The sequence below is a fragment of the Ptiloglossa arizonensis genome, unplaced genomic scaffold (genome assembly GCF_051014685.1).
Source record: "Ptiloglossa arizonensis isolate GNS036 unplaced genomic scaffold, iyPtiAriz1_principal scaffold0021, whole genome shotgun sequence".
In the NCBI taxonomy this organism is placed as follows: domain Eukaryota; kingdom Metazoa; phylum Arthropoda; class Insecta; order Hymenoptera; family Colletidae; genus Ptiloglossa; species Ptiloglossa arizonensis.
Window position 1 is genome coordinate 1,780,001 of NW_027478391.1, and position 7,500 is coordinate 1,787,500.

At 50.4% G+C, this 7,500-nt stretch overlaps 1 pseudogene; it reads right to left on the reverse strand.

Annotated features, from left to right (window-relative positions):
• LOC143154434 (large subunit ribosomal RNA) overlaps positions 1 to 6,732 on the reverse strand; it is a 9,980-nt pseudogene extending 3,248 nt beyond the window's left edge.
• Between the last annotated feature and the right edge of the window lie 768 nt (positions 6,733 to 7,500).

Below are 7,500 nucleotides of genomic sequence, written 5' to 3' on the forward strand. Positions count from 1 at the left end.
TTTATACCGTCCATTCCTGGGGCCTTTCCGCTCTTGGTTTCCTTGATAGCGTCCTTTATTTCCATGATGGAGATAGGCTTTTCGGTATTTGAATTTTGGTACTGGTGGATCTCTGTATTTAGTGTACTACATTCGTCTGTTGTGTCTCCGGGAAGGTCCGGTACCACCTTGTCCAGTAGCTTCCTCATGGTTTCTTCGAGGCTTCCAGCCGCATTGGCACCCTTTCCCACCGCATGGAAGAGGTTCGTGGTTTGGATTTTATTCCTCATGATATTGTATACTATTCCCCATGGGTCATTGCCCCTCATTTTCTCTACGAAGCATTCCCAGCTTTTCTTTTTGCTCCGCCTGATCTCCGCGTTATACTCGTTTTTTGCTCTCCTGTAGCTGTTTATGTCCTCTTCCAACCTGCGAGCCGCGTTGTTTCTCCTATCCCAATTCACTTGCTTTCTAGCTGCCGTGACCTTCCTTCTAAGCTGTCCCAGGGTGTTGGACAGTAGATAGGGACAGAGGGAATCTCGTTAATCCATTCATGCGCGTCACTAATTAGATGACGAGGCATTTGGCTATTTTTTTTTTTTTTTTTTTTTTTTTTTTTTTTTTTTTTTTTTTTGAAAGGAGGAGAAATGCGTTACGCACACCAGGTATGCGTCGGTACCTGGTAGTGTGGGACTCGCATTCGTTACCCACTAAAAAACCTCCTTGTATTACGCCTGAAGATGTTGGGGCAGGCGGCACCCAATGTCCAGCTTGATCTTCCTTAGCCAATTCCTTTCCGGTGTTTCCTGGTTGAGGTCATTCGGTTGAACATCCAAAAAGCGTTCAGCCCTCCCGCTAGAACTCGAGTCGACATGATTTTGAGCTCCTTCTTCTTGATAATAGCCATATCAATTAAATCATTGACAGAGGGCTTGCTCCATACACCGCGGTATGAGAGTGTCGCCGATGTGAACTTCACGCTGTCAACGCGGTATTTGTTTTTAATGGCTTCATTCAGGCCTCGATAGTATTCGATTTTATTCTTATGTGCCTCAGCCAGATCGATGTTTTCGTTGACTATTTGAGCGTCGATTACGATTGCCCTATCGCCGAGCTTTGCAATCAAGTCGGGCTTTCTGATGCCATCAGATGTTTTGAAGGTTGGTTCTTCATCCACACTTTCGCTCTTTTTCTGTAGGCCTCTTTTAATATAGGCCACAATAGCGTTGTGCCTTTCAATTCTGGCTGAGTGTGTTCTGTGGCATCTTTGGAGAATATGGCTCGTTGTCTCCATTTGATTGCATCCAGCTCGACAATTTCGATCGGTAATTCGTCCTCTTGTCGTCCTTGATCGACTGGGCATTGCGTTTATTCTAAGCTTCGTCATGTTGACGAAGTCCCTTCCGCTCAGGAAGCGGCTACCATCTGCAACCCATTGGTGCTGTTGTGGCACTTTCCTAGACTCTTTGAGAGCCTTGCCATCGTTGGATGAGTGTAGTATTCTGGCCCATCTACGTTCTAATTTGGTGGCACTGTCCAGGTCTTCTCGTCCTTCTAATAGCCTTCGCTTGGCTTTGTTGATTTCCTGGGAAAGGTATGAGGCTGGCTCGTTGTTTTGGTCGCTACTAAGTTTTTGTAGCCTTTCCCTTCTTCTTAAAGGCATCAACCATCTCATTGAAGGTATGGATAGGCCACCATCTTTGACGTTAGCATGAAAATAGGCATTTGGTACATCCTTGGGGAGCCCCAGCCATTTTCTAACTGCTCCCCGCACCATTGTGTCGATTCTTTTAAGTTTGCTGAGAGTGGTATTTCCCAGGGTTAGTAGGTGGTATAAACCTGGTAGTACCATTATCCTCAGAGCAAATAATCGTTGTTGGGGTTTCAATGGTGCTTTAGACAGTTTGACCAGTGCCGTTTTCAGATGGTCGTCTTCGTGACCTATAGAGCGCCCTTCAGGTGTAAAAGGGACGCCTAAGTACTTCCACTCATCCGCTCGTTTTATTGATGGCATTGCTTGCCCGTCGCAGTAGAACTTTTGTCTGCCATCAACCACCGTTTTCTTCTCGTGTGGCACGTTCTTGATGGCAACGGTGAAGGACTTGGAGGCATTAATCTTTAGTCCACACCGTGCCAGGTAGCTAGAAGCCAGGTCCAATATTAGTTGCAACCCATGAGGTGTAGATGTAATGAACACAATGTCGTCCGCGAAAGCGAACGCGTTGAAGCGGTTTCCGCATACTTCAACACCAACCTCAGGTGGAATGGCTCTTAAGAGCGTGTCTATCACCAGGTTAAAGATTATTGGTGATAGTGGGTCGCCTTGTTTTACCCCACATGTGGGGTGTATTGGCACAGACTCCCAGCCATCGCACACTAGTGTCGTTCTACTTCTTTCATATACATCCATCACATATTCGACCATCGGGGTCGGAACCCCTCTAGCTGTCAGTGTGTCTTTGATGGTGTTATGTGACACGGAGTCGAAAGCCTTAGCTATGTCGATAGATGCAATGAAGAGGCTTTTAAAGTTTTGGCGGTGGTATCTTAGGACCATATCTAGATCAAATATGTTTTCTGAGCATCCGTCCATTGGGACGAACGCTTTCTGCCTTTTGTCTAAGTCCACAAGTCGCATTAGGCGCCTAGCCAGCAATTTGTGGTAGGTCCTTGTTATTATGGAGGACACCGTAATCGGTCTGTAATCTCCAGGCTCAGAGGCGCCATCCTTTTTGGGGATCAAGGTGGTCTTTGATTCCAGCAGGTGTTTTGGGAGTTTTCCACATAGCAAGAATAGATTGAATATTCTTGCTAGGATCTGGGTAGGCATGGCCTTCAGCTGGCGGGCCGAGAGTCCATCTGGACCTGGACAGGAAGTCATTTCTGGGTAGGCATTATAGACTTCACGTGATTCAATAGGTGCCCAAAGCGCGTTGATTTCTTGGGCCTTGGTGTTTGTACCTGGTGACTGGTCACCCCCACCAGTCATGACCGCTTGCCAGAACGGTACCATTACGTCCATAGCTGGTGTTGATTTGGACGTTTTATCCTTTAGGATTTTACGGAGGCAGTTACATGGGTTCTTTTTCCATGCCCGTTGTGTTAGCGCATATTCTTTCCGTCTTGCGCGCCTCCGTGTTAGCACCTTTTCTGACTCGGCCTCCAGGTATGGTTCCCTTCGTTTAGGTGGTAAAGGGAATACTTTAAGCAGATAGATCTCGAGCTCTCCAGAGATTCTGGGTCTGTCCCAGCTCAAGATATTTCGACATATTTGATCCAGGTGGTCTGCGTGGAACTCTGCGCCCCTCAGAGGTTCCATTTTGGCAAACAGGTCGCTTAGTTCGGCTGCAAGGGCATTCTCGTCTAGGGGGTGTACGTTTGGTTCGATCTGTTGGTTTTGTAGATCGTTGGTGCCACAACTTTGGTCGTTTCGACATTCCTTTATGAATTTCTGCACCATGTCCTTGTGTTGCTGGTAGCGCCTTCGCCCTTTGATTGCTTCAAGGGTGCGGTTAGGGAAATAAGGTGTTAATGCCTGATTTAGGAATTTCTCGCCATTAAATGAGAGGTGTGCTTCCTGCCGTGCCAGGAGCGCTGCCTCTTCTGCACTCCAAGGTGCCTTTCTGTTGACTATGGCTTGTGCGTGTTGCTCATCATACCAGTTCTTATGAGCTCTCTGTTCGTGTACTCCTCTCCCTCTAGAGGTATTGAATGTTCGATCGCAGCCTTCCATTCTGCACTGGTAGGTTTCAGCAGATTCAGATGCAGTTTCGCTGGTTATAGAAGTCGGGCCGGACGAGCCTGAGGGCTCGCCAGCAGTAGTATAAATGTTTTCATCCGAGGCTTTGTTACTGTTTTTTGGGCCGACATAAAGACGATCGAGGGGGGTGGCAGCCCCCAGGACCGTAGGGCGCAGAGGCGATTCTTAGCTATCCCCGTGAGGAGATATCCGGCGGGAACCAACGAGAAGGTGATCGCTTGCTAGACTATGACCCCTTAAGAGAGTCATAGTTACTCCCGCCGTTTACCCGCGCTTTTTTGAATTTCTTCACGTTGACATTCAGAGCACTGGGCAGAAATCACATTGCGTTAACACTCTTGGGGGCCATCGCAATGCTTTGTTTTAATTAGACAGTCGGATTCCCCTAGTCCGTGCCAGTTCTGAGCTGAGTGTTGAATGACGGCCGAAGAAACGACCGCGACGTCAAACGCCACAGAAGCTCCGCAGCAAGGAAGATCCGTGAGAGGCCAAGGCACGGGACCGAGATCGGATCCCGGTAACAGTAATGATACCGTTCACCTCGCCCAGGCCCGGCACGTCAGCCAGACTCACTTCTCGACCAAGCCCGACACGCCCCGCTCCTCAGAGCCAATCCTTATTCCGAAGTTACGGATCCAATTTGCCGACTTCCCTTACCTACATTAATCTATCGACTAGAGGCTCTTTACCTTGGAGACCTGCTGCGGATATGGGTACGAACCGGCGCGACACCTCCACGTGGCCCTCTCCTGGATTTTCAAGGTCCGAGGGGAAGATCCGGACACCGCCGCAACTGCGGTGCTCTTCGCGTTCCAAACCCTATCTCCCTGCTAGAGGTTTCCAGGGAACTCGAACGCTTATACAGAAAAGAAAACTCTTCCCGGATCTCCCGACGGCGTCTCCAGGTCATTTTGGGTTACCCCGACGAACACTCTTACGAGGGCCCGAATGGTAAGCGGTTCCGCAGCCGGGTTCCGGAATAGAAACCGGATTCCCTTTCGCCCAATGGGTGTGTGTCTCTTTTATGTTTCTGTTTGTACGATGTTTCATTATTTTAGGACACCTCATCTGCATAGGATTTCTCTTAGGGCTTAGGATCGACTGACTCGTGTGCAACGGCTGTTCACACGAAACCCTTCTCCACGTCAGTCCTCCAGGGCCTCGCTGGAGTATTTGCTACTACCACCAAGATCTGCACCGACGGTGGCTCCAGGCAGGCTTACGCCCAGACCCTTCTGCGCACACCGCCGCGACCCTCCTACTCGTCAGGGCTTTATGGAGGACGGTCACCCGGGAGTGACACGTCCCTCCCCACTTGCCGCTGACGGCGGAGTATAGGCGCGACGCTTCAGCGCCATTCATTTTCAGGGCTAGTTGCTTCGGCAGGTGAGTTGTTACACACTCCTTAGCGGATTCCGACTTCCATGGCCACCGTCCTGCTGTCTTAAGCAACCAATGCCTTTCATGGTATCCCATAAGCGTCGACTTAGGCGCCTTAACTCTGCGTTTGGTTCATCCCACAGCGCCAGTTCTGCTTACCAAAATTGGCCCACTTGGCACTCTGATTCAAAATATCTCGTGGCTTCATGATCCAAGCAAGCCAGAGATCTCACCCATTTAAAGTTTGAGAATAGGTTGAGGTCGTTTCGGCCCCAAGGCCTCTAATCATTCGCTTTACCAGATGAAACTCGCATGCGTTCGCGGAGGAACGAGCGAGTGCCAGCTATCCTGAGGGAAACTTCGGAGGGAACCAGCTACTAGATGGTTCGATTAGTCTTTCGCCCCTATACCCAGTTCCGACGATCGATTTGCACGTCAGAATCGCTACGGACCTCCACCAGGGTTTCCCCTGACTTCGTCCTGACCAGGCATAGTTCACCATCTTTCGGGTCCCAACGTGTACGCTCTGGGTGCGCCTCTTCTCGCAATGAGAACGAGACGCCCCGGGAGTGCGAGGCCGATACGTAAGCGGCCCATCCTCCCTTGGTCGACGCAAGGCCGACTTTCACTTTCATTGCGCCTTTAGGTTTACTTCTCCCAATGACTCGCGCACATGTTAGACTCCTTGGTCCGTGTTTCAAGACGGGTCCTGAGAGTACCCAAAGCAGTAGCGTCGCCAACCGGTAATTCAAAGCTTGGCCAGTCCAAGGACACCGCCTGCTAACAGCTGGCCAGGCCCGGGGACGGCATTCAGATCCGTCGTCTCCGGGTAAACTGTCCGAGCTTGCGGCGGGCCCGACGCACACACATTTCAAGAATGGATTGGTTGCGGCCCGATACCGTCAGAGTACCGTCGTGCAGCCGGTCGGGCGACCGAGCCTCTGCCGCGAGCGTACGAAGGCGCCGCGACAGGCAATGCAGCTCAGGCCGTAGACCGACACACAACGGGTTGCGACGTTCTACTAAGGAAGAAGTGCACGACTACGTTACCGGACTTCACCCAAAGGTGGTGTAACCCCTTCATGGGACCAGGAAGGCCCATTCGGGTTATCGCGCACCAACGGGGGCCAGCTTCGTTGACGATGAATCTCCCCGTTCGATCTTTTGGGTTTCTCAGGTTTACCCCTGAACGGTTTCACGTACTCTTGAACTCTCTCTTCAAAGTTCTTTTCAACTTTCCCTCACGGTACTTGTTCGCTATCGGTCTCGTGGTCATATTTAGCCTTAGATGGAGTTTACCACCCACTTAGGGTTGCACTCTCAAGCAACCCGACTCTAAGGAGAGATCCTCCCGAAACGCGTACTGGTCGCTACGGGCCTGGCACCCTCTGTGGGTAAATGGCCCTATTCAAGTTGGACTTGGACTCAGTTCGACGTCACGGGATAAGCGGATCCTCCTGAACACTACATTTCCCTGCGGCAATACCGCGGGGATTCAGTGCTGGGCTCATTCCTGTTCGCTCGCCGCTACTAAGGAAATCCTTGTTAGTTTCTTTTCCTCCGCTTAGTAATATGCTTAAATTCAGCGGGTAATCTCGCCTACTCTGAGGTCGTCAAACAAACGTGTTTTTCTTTAACAGCGAAAGGCAACGACGCCGAATCAAAGAGAGCAAGGCGCCACAATCTTTTCGTCCCAACTCGACGTGTTCTGCAGTTGCATACGCGATGATGATCCTCTCTCTTCAATCGTTGTTCGCTCGCGTACCAGGGTAGGCGGGGATATACGCCGACGTGGACGGGTGTAAAAGAAGAACGAGCGAGGAGTGGGGAAACGACGTCGGGGCGCGAACGAGAGGTCTTATTCCTTCCCTCAGTAACGCGCTCGACGAGCATTTTCTCCCTATCTCTCACGCAGATTCTTTTCTTTTCACCGCATTCCCACACGTACGGCGTCGCCCGACGCAAAATCCCATCGGTGACGCTTACATGGTTCTGTCGATTGAGAGAGTTCTTCGCGTTGAACCGAAGAAAAGGAAGCCTGCTGTTTTCTCGGTGACAAGGAGAGATTTTCAAGCACCTCGCCAAAGTGTCTCTCTAACTGAAATTCGATGCGAAACGCTCGCTAGACGTTTAACCGGTTGAAATTTTAACGTCCGTCCGTTGCTTTTCCAGTAAAACATACTAAAGGAATACTACTAACACGCGTCGACTTCGATTCTACTTATTCTTCCCCTCTCTCGCTCACTCTCGATCTGACTCCTATTCTCCAGAGCAGAACGAAGAGAAGGAGGAGGAGGATAAGAGAACCCGGTGTTAGCAAGTCCGAGATGAATTCGAAAAAATTGTCGTGGACTGGACGACCGGTTATACGCGCGGTCTCA